At 36.4% G+C, this 19,172-nt stretch overlaps 1 protein-coding gene across 1 annotated transcript in view; it reads left to right on the top strand.

Moving 5' to 3' along the window:
• LRP1B (LDL receptor related protein 1B) overlaps positions 1-19,172 on the top strand; it is a gene marked incomplete at its 5' end in the record, with an annotated part of 1,521,642 nt that overhangs the window by 1,343,215 nt on the left and 159,255 nt on the right. The gene's annotated exons all lie outside the window — the stretch shown is intronic.

Raw genomic sequence — 19,172 nt, 5'->3', positions numbered from 1 at the left:
CTTATTATTGTATCTATATAGTAATGATAATGGGATTATTATTTTAAAAGGATACTCAGAATAATTTCTCTCAGGTCTCAGCAAAAAGAAAAAAAATGTTCTGTTTGGTGCTGAAAGGGCTATTATATTTAATCTCCTTTACATCATATACCTTGTTATTTCCTTTTGTACCTATTAAAGTTCATTCTCTATCAAACCCTCACTCCGGATTGTTGAGAATGCTTGCCTTATAACCATGTCTTTTCACATTTTAGCTATGTCTCCTAGATTTATGCCATCTGAAAGTTTGACAACAACACATTTCATATGTTTACATAATTTCTTAATAAAATGTTTAATAAAGTTGTGTCAAGGGTGGGTATGCTGGCATACCATCAGGATAGTCCCTTCAGTTTGTCATCAAATATTATTGTTTGGGTCTAGTTTTTCAGCAGCTTAGAATTAACCTTGAAGGTATTATTCAAAATAAATTTATTTATCACCTCTTCAAAGACATAATTGAGTTTTGGTTTCAAGATACAGAATGCCCACGATGTTATATTGGTACATCATAGTTAGTATGGTTCAATTTGTTGTCTCATCCATTGTCCTCTATAACATTTGGTTTTCTATTTTTCCTGAGTACTTTTTTCCCCAGATTTCTTCTTAAGGCAGTCTAGATTAACTTGTAGGTCTTACTTTCAGCATATTCTTTGTAAACTTTGTGATATACACAAATTCATTGAGAAGGATCCATCTTTGAGCTCTTTTTGACTTACTTTTCTTTTGTTAAATTTCTTATACAAGAGAAACATGGCAGTGCCCTGGAAAAAATTTTTCAGGTTGTGGACCTGGAACATCTAACTGTTATTACAAGAATCCTGTGAGGCCACAGTAACGACTTAAGTATTAAGTATAGAATAATTGTTTAAAACTACAAGTACTGTCAATAAGATGTCTCCAATTCGTGTGTGTGTGTGTGTGTGTGTGTGTGTATAAGCGTGTGTTTGTATGTGCATTTTACTCTTAAAAATACTTGGGAAAAACTGCCCTAAAGCAATGATTCCTGATGTATAGCAAGCCTATAACATGTAAACAAGGGCTGATTTTACATAGTACACAGAGTAATTATGTATTTTAAATAAGGATTTAAAATATATACACCAGCATATCAGATCATGATATCAAGAATCTTGTGGTTCATGGTGAAGTTAAATATTAACAAGTTAAGCAATTTAAAGAAAAATATTAAGTAAATACCGATAGAAGTGATACTGGAAAATAGCAAATTTGTGAAGGTGGTACGTGAATGGCTGCATTGGAAAGCATGGCTCTAATGAGTTAAATCAAGCACATAGTCAGTGGGTTCCTCTCACCTCCCCTTTGCTTAGTAGCTGTTCCCATTCAGAGGTTTTAATTTGGTCCTATAACAATAGTTGGAGTTAATCTCCACTGTGGATAATAATTTGATTAATTTGATGATATATTCCATATATCATGGGATATATGTTTTAAAGTGCCAATTCTTTTCTTTCTTAGACTTAATAGAGTATAATATGAAGAACAATTCTGATTCTTCATTGTTTATAGTGACACATTAGAACTTAAAGGAATATTTGAGTGAGCTAAATTAATGCAGATTTAATGATGATTTATATTTTCCATTGAGATACTTTGCTTTCTGCATGTGTCTAGTGACTGTATTACAATGTAAATTTTACTGGCACCTTTATTTAAATTCTCATATTAAATTCAGTCCAAGCACTGGTTTTTTGCATTTTTTTTCATAGCCTGCTGTCTCCCTGACAAATATGATTCTAGAGCAGATGCAGTATTAATATAGGAGGCAAGCAGGCTTATTAAAAGGTGAATAAAGCCATCTACCAGGGAAGTGCACTATTAAGGTTTTTAAAGACATTTGGGAGTAAAGCCAAGCAAACAATCATGTACTGTAAGCAGAATCTTAAAAAAAAAAAAATCAATAACTTGCTGACTAGGCAGCCAATGAGGAATGATAAGATAAAGGCTGATGTGATCATGTATTGATATGTAGCATCTGGTTGAACTGTAAGTCAAATAAGGGGCATGTTCTGTCCTGAGAGAGAGAAACAAAGAGAGAGAGAGAAAGAAAGAGACCCCCATAATTTTTTTTTTTTTTTAATTTTTATAGAGAGAATGTTTTGCTTATTTCTTTTAAATTTTATTTATTTATTTATTTATGGCTGTGTTGGGTCTTCGTTTCTGTGCGAGGGCTTTCTCCAGTTGTGGCAAGTGGGGGCCACTCTTCATTGCGGTGCGTGGGCCTCTCACTATCGCGGCCTCTCTTGTTGTGGAGCACAGGCTCCAGACGCGCAGGCTCAGTAATTGTGGCTCACGGGCCCAGCCGCTCCGCGGCATGTGGGATCTTCCGGGACCAGGGCTCGAACCCATGTCCCCTGCATTGGCAGGCGGACTCTCAACCACTGCGCCACCAGGGAAGCCCCCCCATAATTTTTTTTAATGAGCTAACTTGTTTTCCTCAAATTATAATGTATGCCAGATTATGAAAAAATGTACACAGTTCAGGAATAACAAATCTTGTCACTGATGGCTTCGAAATTTTGTCCATATTTATCTCTGAGTGTAAATTACACTTATTACATGTATAATTATTTTTCCCTCTGATGCAGACCTGTTGCAGCTTCGGGGTTTTATGGTAAAGGCAACTGTGTTTTTCTTGAATTAACTGTGGCACAACTTTTGACATGTTTACAATTTTAGTCATCTTTTAGAATCCATAAAACTTGAAATCTTGGTGTAAAGTGGCAAAAGAAGGAAGCAATGGAGAACGTTGTTTGGAGGGATTATTTGTGTTACAGTTTCAGAATGGGTTATAGTGTAGATATTGGATGAGATGATATGGATTCAAGTCCTGGTCTCACAGTTTAAGAGCTGTGGGATTTGACAAGTAATTTATTGTAATGTGAGCTTTAGCATTCTCAGCTGTTCAATATACTTTCCTTATTGAGTTGCTAGGAGGATCACATGAATCAGGCTTAGTCTTGAACTTAGTACAGAGAAAACACTCAATAAATATTAGCTGCTAGTATTGTTTTCAAACTAAAACATAAAATTCAAGCTGGAATCTGAAAATACTAATATTAGTTTAAAAACTCCTCATAACAATATTTACTTAAGAATCTCTTTGGATAACCAAATTTTACTGTACCAACTAAAATGAAATAAAAAATGCCAATGCTGTAAAAAATAAAATACAATTCTGGTTGAAATGATAGACCTGTTTGGTACTTTTATTCAGTAAATCTAGTCAGTAAATCAAATTATTGACCTCTAGTCAATAAATCTTGTCCCTAGATTCATTTCATTTTGTATAAGAGTCTCAGTATTCTCTCAAAGATGAATTTGGCTTGTTTTTACCTATTGTATACTTTATCAGTGTGTGCCACCATGCTAGCTTTGTAAATATAAACACAAAGCTGAGAACAAGGTAATTATCCAGAATATATACAGGCTGAAGAATCCACCATGGCAGTCCATGATCTGGGTTGCTGTATTGTTGTAATCATTTAGCAGTCTTTCAAATCTCCATCTTTATTTTGGCATAAATCTAAACAAGTACCTGAAATTCATTTGTCAAAAAAGGAAGAGGAAAAAAAAAAAGGAAGAGGCCGAATATATATGCTCTCTTCCAAGGAGGAGAAATAACAAGAGAAGTTCTGTTCAAAGCCTTGCTTGATGCGTGTGCCCCTCTGCACAAATGGACCGTCTTCCTTACCTCTCCCATGGCTCTTGCTGAAGTTGACCTGTTTCCTCTCCTTTAGCCACCTTTGTCTCCCTGCTGTTTCTTGGACACTCCAGGCCTGCTTATTCTTTCAAGGTCCTCTTTCTTCCTGGGATGCCCTTTCTCCCAGATGGCAGCATGTCTCAATCCTTTTCTCTTTGCCAATTTTCAAGGTCACTTTCTTAATATAGAGTTTTCAGACTATCCTGTTTGAAATTCCCTCTCCACACACATTCCCTATCCTCTTCTTTTCTTTATTTCTCATTATAGCACTCCTTACTCTCCGTAAACTTTTTTTTCTTTATTTCTAGTCTCTCAAATTGGCACTTGGCCATTAGCATATAAACCAATGAGGGTAGGGATTTATATCTGTTTCATTCACTGGTATAAACCCTATGAACTCAGAACAGTGCCAAGTACATGATAGGCATTGATTCTTGTTTGTTGACTAAATGACTACATATATCCTTTCTTAAGTTGGGTTTTCCTAGAATGAGAACTTGCATTCACAAGAATTTGAGTATAAGGGGTTTATTGGGGAGATGATTCCAGAAATCAGTAATGGGGGGGGGCAGTTAACCAAGGAAGGGAAGGAGGAATAGAAGGTACATTATTGAGCAAGTTACTGCAGGAATGAGATCTATTCTACCAGGAAATTTTGTGAGATAATGTAGAATACTCAGTTACCCTAAACAGAGGACAGAGCTGAGATATTTATTCACCAACTCCTGTCAGTCATTGGTTTAACACTGCTCCAAGGAAGGGAAGGGCATTAGTGCCTAAAAAGCACCTCCGGATTGGGGCCAAGCAGAGAGTCACATGTGCTTGTAGTTAGAAGTCATTGGCTTAGCATAGACAGGCATGACGGATACCAAGGATTGTAGATGGGGCACTGACACCATACATTTCAAGTCCATGTACCAGAACAAGACTTCACTGCTTTGTGATTCAAGAATCTAAGGATATTCCTCCATTTGAGGGACCCTGAATAGCTCAACGTGTGTTTCTCTTCTACTCCCACCATAGATTTACAACCAAACCTTTGTATTCAGCTGATATCAGATTTAAATATGCATTAAATTCATTTTAAAGGGAAAAAAATTGACAAAAGGGAATCTTGAAGTCTGTATAAGTATGTAAGGGACAAGAGGGTATCCTACTATATAGCCACATAATTAGATCAGAGTTTAAGATTGAAAAGTGTTGGTCACTATCATCTAGCACAACTATTTCCACTTCCTCTTTTTATCCTCTTTCAGTAATTTCCTTACAGCCTGTCAGTTGGGTCCTTAAAAATAGAGTCTATGTTATTATCGTGACTTTCCATAATCTGCTCTGTTGAAATGATTTTACGTATGAAAATAAGGCATGATATGACAATAGAGACTTGAAGTAGCTTAGCAGAAAGTGAGATTGGCCACCAGACAATGGTATTGCTAAAACATGCTTTTTCTTCATATACCCTTTCCTCCAGATAAAAAGCAGTGTTTCTCCTAAGCATTGTAAACCATCTAAACTATGGCTTCTCTAAGGTATTTAGGGTATTGAGGAGAAGATAAACGAAAACTGTGTTCTAGTTGCATACTAAATATTTCTATGATGGCAAACAAAGAAAGGGAAAATTAAATGCTTTACATGGGTTTGAATAATGTTTTAAATGATTCAGTGTAAAAGAGGTGTAAGAGGTGGAGCTTCAATATGGCGGAAGAGTAAGATGCGGAGATCACCTTCCTCCCCGCAAATACATCAGAAATACATCTACATGTGGAACAACTCCTACAGAACACCTATTGAACGCTGGCGGAAGACCTCAGACCTCCCAAAAGGCAAGAAACTCCCCACGTACCTGGGTAGGGCAAAAGAAAAAAGAAAAAACAGAGACAAAAGAATAAGGACGGGACCTGCACCAGTGGGAGGGAGCTGTGAAGGAGGAAAGGTTTCCACACACTAGGAAGGCCCTTCGAGTGTGGAGACTGCGTGTGGCGGAGGAGGGCAGCTTCAGAGCCACGGAGGAGAGCGCAGCAACGGGGGTGCGGAGGGCAAAGTGGAGAGATTCCCGCACGGAGGAGCAGTGCCGACCTGCACTCACCAGCCCGAGAGGCTTGTCTGCTCACCCGCCGGGGCGGGCGGGGGCTGGGAGCTGAGGCTCGGGCTTCGGTCGGATCCCAGGGAGAGGACTGGGGTTGGCGGCGTGAACACAGCCTGAAGGGGTTAGTGCGCCACAGCTAGCCGGGAGGGAGTCCGGGAAAAGGTCTAGAGCTGCCGAAGAGGCAAGAGACTTTTTCTTGCCTCTTTGTTTCCTGGTGCGCGAGGAGAGGGGATCCAGAGCACCATCTAAACGAGCTCCAGAGAAGGGCGCGAGCCGCGGCTATCAGCGCGGACCCTAGAGACAGGCATGAGATGCTCAGGCTGCTGCTGCAGCCACCAAGAAGCCTGTGAGCAAGCACAGGTCACTGCCCACACCTCCCCTCCCGGGAGCCTGTGCAGCCCGCCACTGCCCGGGTCCCGTGATCCAGGGACAACTTCCCGGGGAGAACGCACGGCACGCCTCACGCTGCTGCAACGTCACGCCGGCCTCTGCCGCGCAGGCTCGCCCCGCCTCCGTACCCCTCCATCCCCTCCCCCCGGCCTGAGTGAGCCAGAGCCCCCGTATCAGCTGCTCCTTTAACCCCGTCCTGTCTGAGCGAAGAACAGACACCCTCAGGCGACCTACACGCAGAGGTGGGTCCAAATCCAAAGCTGAACCCTGGGAGTTGTGCGAACAATGAAGAGAAAGGGAAATTTCTCCCAGCAGCCTCAGGAGCAGCGGATTAAATCTCCACAATCAACTAGATGTACCCTGCAGCTGTGGAATACCTGAATAGACAACGAATCATCCCAAATTGAGGAGGTGGACTTTGGGAGCAATGATATATATATTTTTTCCCCCCTTTTTCTCTTTTTGTGAGTGTGTACGTGTATGCTTCTGAGTGTGATTTTGTCTGTATACCTTTGCTTTTACCATTTGTCTTGCAGTTCTGTCTGTCCATTATTTATTTTTATACTATAGTTTTCAGCACTTGTTATCATTGGTGGATTTGTTTTTTGGTTTGGTTGTTCTCTTTCTTTCTTTCTTTTTAATTGCTTAAAAAATTTTTTTAATAATTATTTTTTGTTTTTTATTTTAATAACTTTTATTTTATTTTATTTTATTTTATCTTTTCCTTTCTTTCTTTCTTTTTTTCTCCCTTTAATTCTGAGCCGTGTGGATGACAGACTCTTGGTGCTCCAGCCAGGCATCAGGGCTGTGCCTCTGAGGTGGGAGAGCCAAGTTCAGGACATTGGTCCACCAGAGACCACCCAGCTCTATGTAATATCAAATGGCAAAAATCTCCCAGAGATCTCCATCTCAATGCCAACACCCAGCTCCACTCAACGACCAGCAAGCTACAGTGCTGGACACCCTATGCCAAACAACTTGCAAGACAGGAACACAACTCCACCCATTAGCAGAGAGGCTGCCTAAAATCATAATAAGGTCACAGACACCCCAAAACACACCACCAGATGTGGACGTGCCCACCAGAAACACAAGATCCAGCCTCATCCACCAGAACACAGGCACTAGTCCCCTCCACCAAGAAGCCTACACAACCCACTGAAACAACCTTAGCCACTGGGGACAGATACCAAAAACAACGGGAACTACGAACCTGCAGCCTGTGAAAAGGAGACCCCAAACACAGTAAGATAAGCAAAATGAGAAGACAGAGAAACACACAGCAGATGAAGGAGCAAGGTAAAAACCCACCAGACCTAACAAATGAAGAGGAAATAGGCAGTCTACCTGAAAAAGAATTCAGAATAATGACAGTAAAGGTGATCAAAAACCTTAGAAAGAGAATGGAGAAAATACAAGAAACGTTTAACAAGGACGTAGAAGAACTAAAGAGCAAACAATCATGAGCAACACAATAAATGAAATTAAAAATTCTCTAGAAGGGATCAATAGCAGAATAACTGAGGCAGAAGAACAGATAAGTGACCTGGAAGATAAAATAGTGGAAATAACTACTGCAGAGCAGAAAAAAGAAAAAAGAATGAAAAGAATTGAGGACAGTCTTAGAGACCTCTGGGACAATATTAAATGCACCAACATTCGAATTATAGGGGTCCCAAAAGAAGAAGAGAAAAAGAAAGGGACTGAGAAAATATTTGAAGAGATTATAGTTGAAAACTTCCCTAATATGGGTAAGGAAATAGATAATCAAGTCCAGGAAGCACAGAGAGTCCCATACAGGGTAAATCCAAGGAGAAACATGCCAAGACATATATTAATCAAACTATCAAAAATTAAATACAAAGAAAAAATATTAAAAGCAGCAAGGGAAAAACAACAAATAACATACAAAGGAATCCCCATAAGGTTAACAGCTGCTCTTCCAGCAGAAACTCTGCAAGCCAGAAGGGAGTGGCAGGACATATTTAGAGTGATGAAAGGGAAAAACCTACAATCAAGATTACTCTATCCAGCAAGGATCTCATTCAGATTTGACAGAGAAATTAAAACCTTTACAGACAAGCAAAAGCTAAGAGAATTCAGCACCACCAAACCAGCTTTACAACAAATGCTAAAGGAACTTCCCTAGGCAGGAAACACAAGAGAAGGAAAAGACCTACAATAAAAAACCCAAAACAATTAAGAAAATGGTAATAGGAACATACATATCGATAACTACCTTAAATGTAAATGGATTAAATGCTCCAACCAAAAGACATAGACTGATTGAATGGATACAAAAAGAAGACCCATATATACGCTGTCTAGAAGAGACCCACTTCAGACCTAGGGACACATACAGACTGAAAGTGAGGGGATGGAAAAAGATATTCCATGCAAATGGAAATCAAAAGAAAGCTGTAGTAGCAATTCTCATATCAGACAAAATAGACTTTAAAACAAAGACTATTACAAGAGACAAAGAAGGACACGACATAATCATTAAGGGATCAAACCAAGAAGAAGATATAATAATTGTAAACATTTATGCACCCAACATAGGAGCACCTCAATACATAAGGCAAATACTAACAGCCATAAAAGGGGAAATTGACAGTAACACAATCATAGTAGGGGACTTTAACACCCCACTTTCACCAATGGACAGATCATCCAAAATGAAAAAAGGAAACACAAGCTTTAAATGATACATTAAACAAGATGGACTTAACTGATATTTATAGGGCATTTCTTCCAAAAACAAAAGAATACACATTCTTCTCAAGTGCTCATGGAACATTCTCCAGGATAGATCATATCTTGAGTCACAAATCAAGCCTTGGTAAATTTAAGAAAATTGAAATCGTATTAAGTATCTTTTCTGACCACAACGCTATGAGACTAGATATCAATTACAGGAAAAAATGTGTCAAAAATACAAACCTATGGAGACTAAACAATACACTACTTAATATCCAAGAGATCACTGAAGAAATCAAAGAGGAAATCAAAAAATACCTAGAAACAAATGACAATGAAAACACGAAGAACCGAAACCTATGGGATGCAGCAAAAGCAGTTCTAAGAGGAAAGTTTATAGCAATACAATCCTACCTTAAGAAACAAGGAACATCTCAAATAAACAACCTAACCTTGCACCTAAAGCAATTAGAGAAAGAAGAACAGAAAAACCCCAAAATTAGCAGAAGGAAAGAAATCATAAAGAGCAGATCAGAAATAAATGAAAAAGAAATGAAGGAAATGATAGCAAAGATCAATAAAACTAAAAGCTGGTTCTTTGAGAAGTAAACAAAATTGATAAACCATTAGCCAGACTCATCAAGAAAAAAAGGGAGAAGGCTCAAATCAATAGAATTAGAAATGAAAACGGGGAAGTAACAACTGACACTGCAGAAATACAAGGAATCATGAGAGATTACTACAAGGAACTATTTGGCAATAAAATGGACAACCTGGAGGAAATGGACAAATTCTTAGAAAAGCACAACCTTGTGAGGCTGAACCAGGAAGAAATAGAAAATATGAATAGACCAATCACAAGCACTGAAATTGAAATTGTGATTAAAAATCTTCCAACTAACAAAAGCCCAGGACCAGATGGCTTCACAGGCAAATTCTATCAAACCTTTAGAGAAGAGCTAACACCTATCCTTCTCAAACTCTTCCAAAATATTGCAGAGGGAGGAACACTCCCAAACTCATTCTACGAGGCCACCATCACCCTGATACCAAAACCAAAGATGTCACAAAAAAAGAAAACTACAGACCAATATCACTGATGAACATAGATGCAAAAATCCTCAACAAAATACTAGCAAGTAGAATCCAACAGCACATTAAAAGGATCATACACCATGATCAAGTGGGGTTTATCCCAGGAATGCAAGGCTTCTTCAATATACGCAAATCAATCAATGTGATACACCATATTAACAAATTGAAGGAGAAAAATCATATGATCATCTCAATAGATGCAGAGAAAGTTTTCGACAAAATTCAACACCCATTTATGATAAAAACCCTCCAGAAATTAGGCATAGAGGGAACTTACCTCAACATAATAAAGGCCATATATGACAAACCCACAGCCAACATCGTCCTCAGTGGTGAAAAACTGAAACCATTTCCACTAAGGTCAGGAACAAGACAAGGTTGCCCACTCTCACCACTATTATTCAACATAGTTTTGGAAGTTTTAGCCACAGGAATCAGAGAAGAAAAAGAAATAAAAGGAATCCAAATTGGAAAAGAAGAAGTAAAGCTGTCACTGTTTGCAGATGACATGATACTATACATAGAGAATCCTAAAGATACTACCAGAGAACTACTAGAGCTAATCAATGAATCTGGTAAGGTAGCAGGATACAAAATTAATGCACAGAAATCTCTTGCATTCCTATACACTAATGATGAAAAATCTGAAAATGAAATTAAGGAAACACTCCCATTTACCATTGCAACAACAAAAAATAAAATACCTAGGAATAAACCTACCTAAGGAGACAAAAGACCTGTATGCAGAAAATTATAAGACACTGATGAAAGAAATTAAAGATGATACAAATAGATGGAGAGATATACCACGTTCTTGGATTGGAAGAATCAACATTGTGAAAATGACTCTACTACCCAAAGCAATCTACAGATTCAGTGCAATCCCTGTCAAACTACCACTGGCATTTTTCACAGAACTAGAACAAAGAATTTCACAATTTATATGGAAACACAAAAGACCCCGAATAGCCAAAGCAATCTTGAGAAAGAAAAACGGAGCTGGAGTAATCAGGCTCCCTGACTTCAGACTATACTACAAAGTTACAGTAATCAAGACAGTATGGTACTGGCACAAAACCAGAAATATAGATCAATAGAACAGGATAGAAAGCCCAGAGATAAACCCACGCACATATGGTCACCTTATCTTTGATAAAGGAGTGAAGAATATACAATGGAGAAAAGACAGCCTCTTCAATAAGTGGTGCTGGGAAAACTGGATAGCTACATGTCAAAGAATGAAATTAGAACACTCCTTAACACCATACACAAAAATAAACTCAAAATGGATTAAAGACCTAAATGTAAGGCCAGACACTATCAAACTCTTAGAGGAAAACATAGGCAGAACACTCTATGACATTAATCACAGTAAGATCCTCTTTGACCCACCTCCTAGAGAAATGGAAATAAAAACAAAAATAAACAAATGGGACCTAATGAAACTTAAAAGCTTTTGCACATCAAAGGAAACCATAAACAAGATGAAAAGACAACCCTCAGAATGGGAGAAAATATTTGCAAATGAAGCAACTGACAAAGGATTAATCTCCAAAATTTACAAGTAGCTCATGCAGCTTAATATCAAAAAAACAAACAACCCAATCCAAAAATGGACAGAAGACCTAAACAGATATTTCTCCAGAGAAGATATACAGATTGCCAACAAACACATGAAAGAATGCTGAACATCACTAATCATTAGAGAAATGCAAATCAAAACTACAATGCGATATCATCTCACAGCGGTCAGAATGGCCATCATCACAAAATCTACAAACAATAAATGCTGGAGAGGGTGTGGAGAAAAGGGAACCCTCTTGCACTGTTGGTGGGAGTGTAAATTGATACAGCCACTATGGAGAACAGTATGGAGGTTCCTTAAAAAACTGAAAATAGAACTACCATATGACCCAGCAATCCCACTACTGGGCATATACCCTGAGAAAACCAGAACTCAAAAGGAATCATGTACCGCAATGTTCATTGCAGCTCTATTTACAATAACATGGAAGCAACCTAAGTGTCCATTGACAGATAAATGGATAAAGAAAATGTGGCACATATAGACAATGGAATATTACTCAGCCATAAAAAGAAACGAAATTGAGTTATTTGTAGTGAGGTGGATGGACCTAGAGTGTGTCATACAGAGTGAAGTAAGTCAGAAAGAAAAAAACAAATACCATATGCTATCGCATATATACGGAATCTAAAAAAAACAAAAACAAAAAAAGTGGTCATGAAGAACCTAGGGGCAAGACAGGAATAAAGACGCAGAACTACTAGAGAATGGACTTGAGGACACGGGGAGGGGGAAGCGTAAGCTGGGACAAAGTGAGAGAGTGGTAGTGTATATATGGACATATAAACACTACCAAATGTAAAATAGATAGCTAGTGGGAAGCAGTCGCATAGCACAGGGAGATCAGCTTGGTGCTTTGTGACCAGCTAGAAGGGTGGGATAGGGAGGGTGGGAGGGAGTGAGATGCAAGAGGGAAGAGATATGGGGATATATGTATTTGTATAACTGATTCACTTTGTTATACAGCAGAAACTAACACACCATTGTAAAGCAATTATACTCCAATAAAAACAAACAAAAAAAAAGTTGTATGAGAAATAATTATGCCACTCAATACTAGAAATACTAAAACAAAGTACTATCAATACGAGAAAGCTAAAAATATTTATATTTTAGTCCAATTCTCCATGAATTTATACACAAATTAAAAGTATTATAGTGAGAAAATTTGACAATATCAAAATCCTGAAAAACTGAGAGCATATTGAATAAATGATGAAGTGATTGAAGTGATCTATTTGTGTATATGTGTATATATATATACGTGTGTGTGTGTATCTGGGCCTTGACTTTTCAAAGTATTAAGGTAATAAATGATATCAAATACAAACCACCAAATAGAAGTGTTAAAAAAGAAAAAATGGTAAATATTTGAATAGTTTGATACAAATTCATTAACACATTTTTCTGACATTTCTAACTAAATTCATTAAGCACTTTCCAAAGTATGTTACTATTACTTAATTGTCACTAGTTACTACTTATGAAGCCAGGTTTCATTTCAATGCTCTATGTATTTTCCTTCAGTTTTTAGCCTTCAGGAAATTGAGGCACAAAGAAGGCAAATAATTACTACCCTAGGTTGCACATGAGTAAGAGCCATAATTAAGATTCAAATCGAGTTCTGCCTTTAATGCTCTACTTCTTTCCACTGTGTATTCCTCATTGCCCCAACCAAATCAGGGTCTGTTGTCTATCCAAAATTGAGCAATTGTCTGTTGACTCTTAATCAATAGGGTCAGACCAAATAGACAAATGTAATCAACTGTATATTAAAAAATATTTTGGTAGACTTACTTTTTAATTGCCTCAAATTGCTTTTACTTTACTTTTAAACTAAAACATAGAATCGTTATTTAGAAAAATGCAGGAAGAGGCTTATTTTGTTTTTCTCTTAAACTGGAAGAGGGAGCGTAAGTAGAATTGTTAGACCGTGACTACCAGAATCTCTAACCAGGGCTCAGGAGTAACTCTGAAGGGAAATACCCTACTCATACCTTCGTATTATGGAGATTTGGGTTCCTCTTCATCTGTAAATCACAAGTGTAAATTTGTTTGTACAATATTACCATACAATCTGTCATGACTACAGACCGTTGAAAAGAGAATGATGAATGGAATTGTAGGGGTTTGGCAGATGACGTACAGAGGGTGTTGACAAAAGATGAGATAATAACTACTTCCCCTCACTTCACACCCATAACATTATAATACAAATTTCTAAATAAGAAAAAAAAACACAAATTCTTGTCAAATGCGATAGATGGCATTACAGGATGTAATATGACACTTTCTGAAACTGCATAATGTGAATTCAAAAAATTTCCGCTGAAAATTACACTGTATTGACATGCAATTTTTAAAATGTCATTATTGGAGCTTCTAGAGAGCTAGCTTATTATAGATTCATCTCTTTATAAAGAAAACATGTCATTGTTAATTTGTTTTACTTTATAAGCCTTTCTCTTCTCTACCTGGAAGAATAATGTAAAAATTTTTTTAAAAATTAATAATTCAAAAGCAAAACAGAAGTAGGAGAATCCCATGGGGACATGCTGCAGCTGGCATTGTTATTCTCAACTGTTGGTGCATCCACATATTATTGCCACTTTCCCTAGAAGAACAGGTTGTGCATGTAAGTGCTCATTGAGGAATATTACCCTGATTGATGAGAAGTAACATGAAATTAATTTTCATATCCACCAGACACTTTACAATGCAAGGCAACCTGCAGTTTTCCAGATAATCAATATCACTAAATGCTGTAATCGTGTTTTTCATGTAGAGAATATGCTCAAAAAAAGGTGTACCATCTCCCATTTTCATGGAAACCTGGGTTTACAAATCACTTTTAAATAGAGACTGATTTTGAGACTTCTTGTGGAAAGAGACTGATTTTCCCAGGTAATTACAAACCAATGAAATAGCTTGGGAATTATGTAAATCAGCACATACAGAAAAAAATATTAAGAGTCCATACTATTTCTAAGCAAAATATAGTATGGTATTTGCATTAGTTAGGACTCTTGTCTGTAAACAAAAGAAATTCAACACAAACCAGTGGGAAAATAAATTTTCTGCCTCGATTCCAAGGAGTGGATGGAATTGACTTCAGGCACAATTTTGATCCAAGTATTCACATAGAGTCACAAGAGCCTTATCTTCTTTTTCTCCAGTTCTAAACTATTCCTTATGTTGGCTTCTGAGATGGGTACTCTCTACACGGTTTTTAAATGACCCATGGCAACTTGAGGTTATAATACTTGCAATCTTGAAAGGAAAGAAATGTTCTCTCTTTCAGTAGCCATGGAAATCACCTCAAATTGCTTTAATTGGTCTTGTTTACGTATTGACAGAGACTCCTAAATTGCCTATCAATATACCCATTTTTTCACTTCCCCCTTAGAAACAGAACCCTAAGTCTTTTGTTGACACATTGCTATTCAGAATGTCATCACATTTCCCATCTCCCCTTGAAGCTAGATATTGTCACGTGGCTAAGTTATGACCATTGAAATGTAAGCAGAAGTATTGTGTGGAACTTCCAGGAAGAATACTTTAAGGGAGTTTTCTTAAAGTAAAAAGCCTTCTTCTTTTGCCTTTCTGCCCTTAGTCCTTCAGGCCTGCAAGGTGATGACTCAAGCACTAGTAGTCATCTTGGGCCATGAAGTGACTAAGGAAAATGGTAGCCATTAGTTAGGATGGATGGTGGAGCAGAATGATAGAAATCTGTGTTCCTTAGGACATTATCTAGCCACCATACAATCTCTGCACTGCCCTCCTCCATACCTCTTTAATGCTAAGGAAGAATAATCATCTATCATGTTTAAGCTGTAAAATATTTTTTTAAACATCAATAACATGACTGTTGTGGACCAATTGTGGTCTAGGGGATGAGGCCACCTTGGGTCATATGGTCCTCCCCTGTGACAGTGGAGGCAATGGCCCATGAATAACAGCTTCACCAGGGGTGGATATAGTAGTTTCAAAAGGACAAAAAAAGTCGATAATAATGTTATATATCTATTATGTTCATGTCAGCCAAAAAGTATGTGCCAATAAATCCTACCTACTATAGAACATAAGGAAGAGAATATATTTCCTTGTATCATCACTGTTGAGGAATTCATGACCAGTCAACGAGGTTTAGAATATTTGCGAGCAGCATATATAGGTATTCATTTCCATATTATGCTAACAGAGACCAGGCTCAACTTCTCATAGTTCTTTTTGCCTCAGTGTTTCTGTGACTATATTACTCACTTTTTTTGTAACAAAAGTCATTGCATGTTACCGAACTGTCTGTAATCATCATGTTTCCTGAACTGGAAGATAGATAGTGATGATTACAAAAGAACATTAGCAAGAGCAACAGACTCCATATTTCCAATATTTCACTTTTGAATGTGAAGAAAAATTTGTCAGTTCATTTTCTTAATGATGACTTTTAAAGAATAAAAAAATTTAATTTTGGTTAAGTTCGATTTACCAATTTTTCTCTTATTATTATTTTGTGTGTTCTAGCTAAGAAATCTTTGCCTACTCCAAGATTATGAAAATATCTTCCTATATTCTAGAAGCTTTATATTACATTTATGATCATCTCAGATTAATTTTTGTGTATGGGTAGGATAGGTTGAAATTTACCTTTTTCATATAGATAGCCACTTGTTTCAGTAATAGTTGCTTAAAAAGACTTTCCTTTCCCCATTAAACTGATTTGGAGCCTTTGTTGAAATCAGTTGACTATATGTGTAGTCTTATATTTCTGGTTTCATTTTGCTTAATACTCTACTCTCGTGATTACTGTAACTTTATAGTAACTGGAAATCAGGTACTGTAAATACTCTAACTTTGTTCTTTTTTCAGTATTGGTTGATTGTTCTAGATCCTTTGCATTTCAATATAATTTTAGAATAATCTATTTCTTAAAAGTAATTAGATTAGGATAACCTATTCCCTCAAAAATAACTTGCTGGAATTTTTATAGAGGTTTCATTAATTCTATATATTCATTTAGAGAAAATTATAGCAATTTGAGTTTTCTAATCCATGAGCATGATATATCACTGCATTTTCTTGGACATTATTCACTTTCTCTCAGCAATTTTTATAGTTTTCAGTATGAAGGTCTTACACAAATTTCACTAGTTTTATTTCTAGGTATTTGTTGTTTTATTGATACCATTGTAAAAGTTTTTCTTTAAGTTTAATGTTTTGTTATTGCTAGTATATAGAAGTATAATTAAATATATACATTGACATTGTATCCTATGGCCTTCTCAAATTCACTTAATTCCAGCAGTTTATGGATTCCTTTGGATTCCTTTTAGTATAAAGAGAAACTTAAATCTCTCTTTCACCCCTCTCTCTCAGTACACTTCCCTAGTTCTTGCTCTGCAAGACATCACAGCACCAGATTCTTTTATTTCTTTTCAGAAATAGGCAAAGCATATACAAAGAAGCACCAATAGTACTGCAGTATGCATTACATATAGTTTTGTGTTTTGGTGGTCCCTCACTCCACCTTTCTGAGAGGATCAAATTTGTCATGAGTATCTACAATTCATATGAAAATGTATTAAACAAAGAAAACAAGTTTTCAAATACTATATTTGTTTTCTCCAAATTTATAATACCAAAAAATGAAATAAAGCATAGTTCCAATGCTGTTTAACAATATGAATTAATAGCTCTACATATTGTGAGTATTTTAATTACTCGAGAGTATTACAATTTGGGATTATATATGTTCTGTTCTACAGTCAGTTTTGGGGGCGCCAGTGATTTTCAATATTGGCTGCTGATAGGAATCATTCAACTTGCTTTAATAAAAATACTGATGTGTGGGTTCCACCCCAGAGAGTCTGATTTTATTGATGTGGGATATGGACTAAGCAAAGGGAGTTTTTAAAGTTCCCTAGGTGATTTTAATGTGAAGCCAATTTGAGAACTGCTGTTTTACACCTTACCAAAAAAAGTATATATATATATATATATATATATATATATATATATTCTCCTCAAGGGAGATTTTAAATGCAGAAAAAGTCTATATAGTTTATATAGTTTGTATTTGTAATTTTTATAAGCGGTGTCATGGATCAAAAAGTTAAATAACTTGGAAACATAAAATTCGACTAACCTTACCTAAGGTAATTAACCTTTCCACGTACTGTTTCTGCACGCCCCAAATTGAAACCTTAGCAATGAACTGTTACTTGTTCTTGTTAAGAAATTAGTGCAGGTCTCTTTGAAACACAAAATATGATAAAAATGTTTAAACATAGAAAAAAAAGTACAAGGATTTGGGGGGAAAAACTTAAAAACACATTGTGTTGATATTTAGTACTGATTGTTAACCTTTTGTAGTCACGGAGAATTGCTTGGGGACAATGTTGTAATACTAAGTCAAATGGTCTATTTGACTGATCCAGACTGCACTTTCTTATATTCTTCTATTCTAAAAGTTTTAAGCAGTATTCTAAAATAATGCAAGCAACACATGGCAAGAAATAAATAAAACTAATGTTACCTAGAGTAGTAGTTTCAGAGGAGTTTGTTTTAATTGCCAAAATGAAATAACCATTTAAATAGTTCAGTATCAAATCCCATATTTTCAAGGCTTATTATTTAAGTTCCAATCATCCTAACATATTGCTTGATTGAGATGTACATAATACTACATTAGAATTTCTGTAGATTTTAAACCAATTTTTAATCTAAAGTGAGGTATAACACAGGCAAAAAGGATATATTACAAAACACAGCACTCAACACAGTGACACAAGTTAGGTTCTGAGTAATCATTAGCAGATAGGCAGGTAGGCAGGCAGGATGGAAGAGAGGCAGGGAAATATTCTTTCTCTCTCTCTTTCTCTATCTATTAATATCTATCTATCTATATGCATATATATATATTAGGCTATATATAATATACACTTATTAGTAGAACAATGCATTTGAAGTCTATCATGAGAATTTCTACAAAATGCAAAATGTTTCTTGAGCAGGATCTGTATATAAATTCCTCCTTTGCCATTTAAGACCGTTGTAAAATTGGAGAAATCAGTTAAACCCTTTCTTATTTTTCTCATTTATTTAAATGCATGTAATAGTACTTCTTAGGGATGTTTTGAAGATTGAGTGTGATCATGTTTATGAAAATGCTTATGCAAGAGGTGGGCTGGATCTTCAATATATGATCATTACTTAATTTTCATAATTAAGCCTAAATCACTTTTGTTTTCATAATCTTATTTAAATCTGAATTTTATAAGATGCATTCTGAAGTAAAGAGTAGCAAGCACCACCAAATAGCTTATCTTCTCCTTTAGTTAATTTATTTTACTAATCTGAATCGTGGAACACTTCACGGTCCATCTCTAACATGGCTGAGAATAAGGAGTTGATCTAAGTATGTGAAAGAAAAATGTATCCTAAATTGTGCAATGACATTGTTACTCTTATTATTTTATGTATTTGAATTTATACCATCTTGATGCTTTTGACCCTTGGTACTCAGTGTGTGCCAGAGACCAAGGATGATGTTA

This window comes from Eubalaena glacialis, chromosome 1 (genome assembly GCF_028564815.1).
Source record: "Eubalaena glacialis isolate mEubGla1 chromosome 1, mEubGla1.1.hap2.+ XY, whole genome shotgun sequence".
Taxonomy (NCBI): domain Eukaryota; kingdom Metazoa; phylum Chordata; class Mammalia; order Artiodactyla; family Balaenidae; genus Eubalaena; species Eubalaena glacialis.
This window is presented reverse-complemented; position numbering and strand designations above follow the sequence as displayed.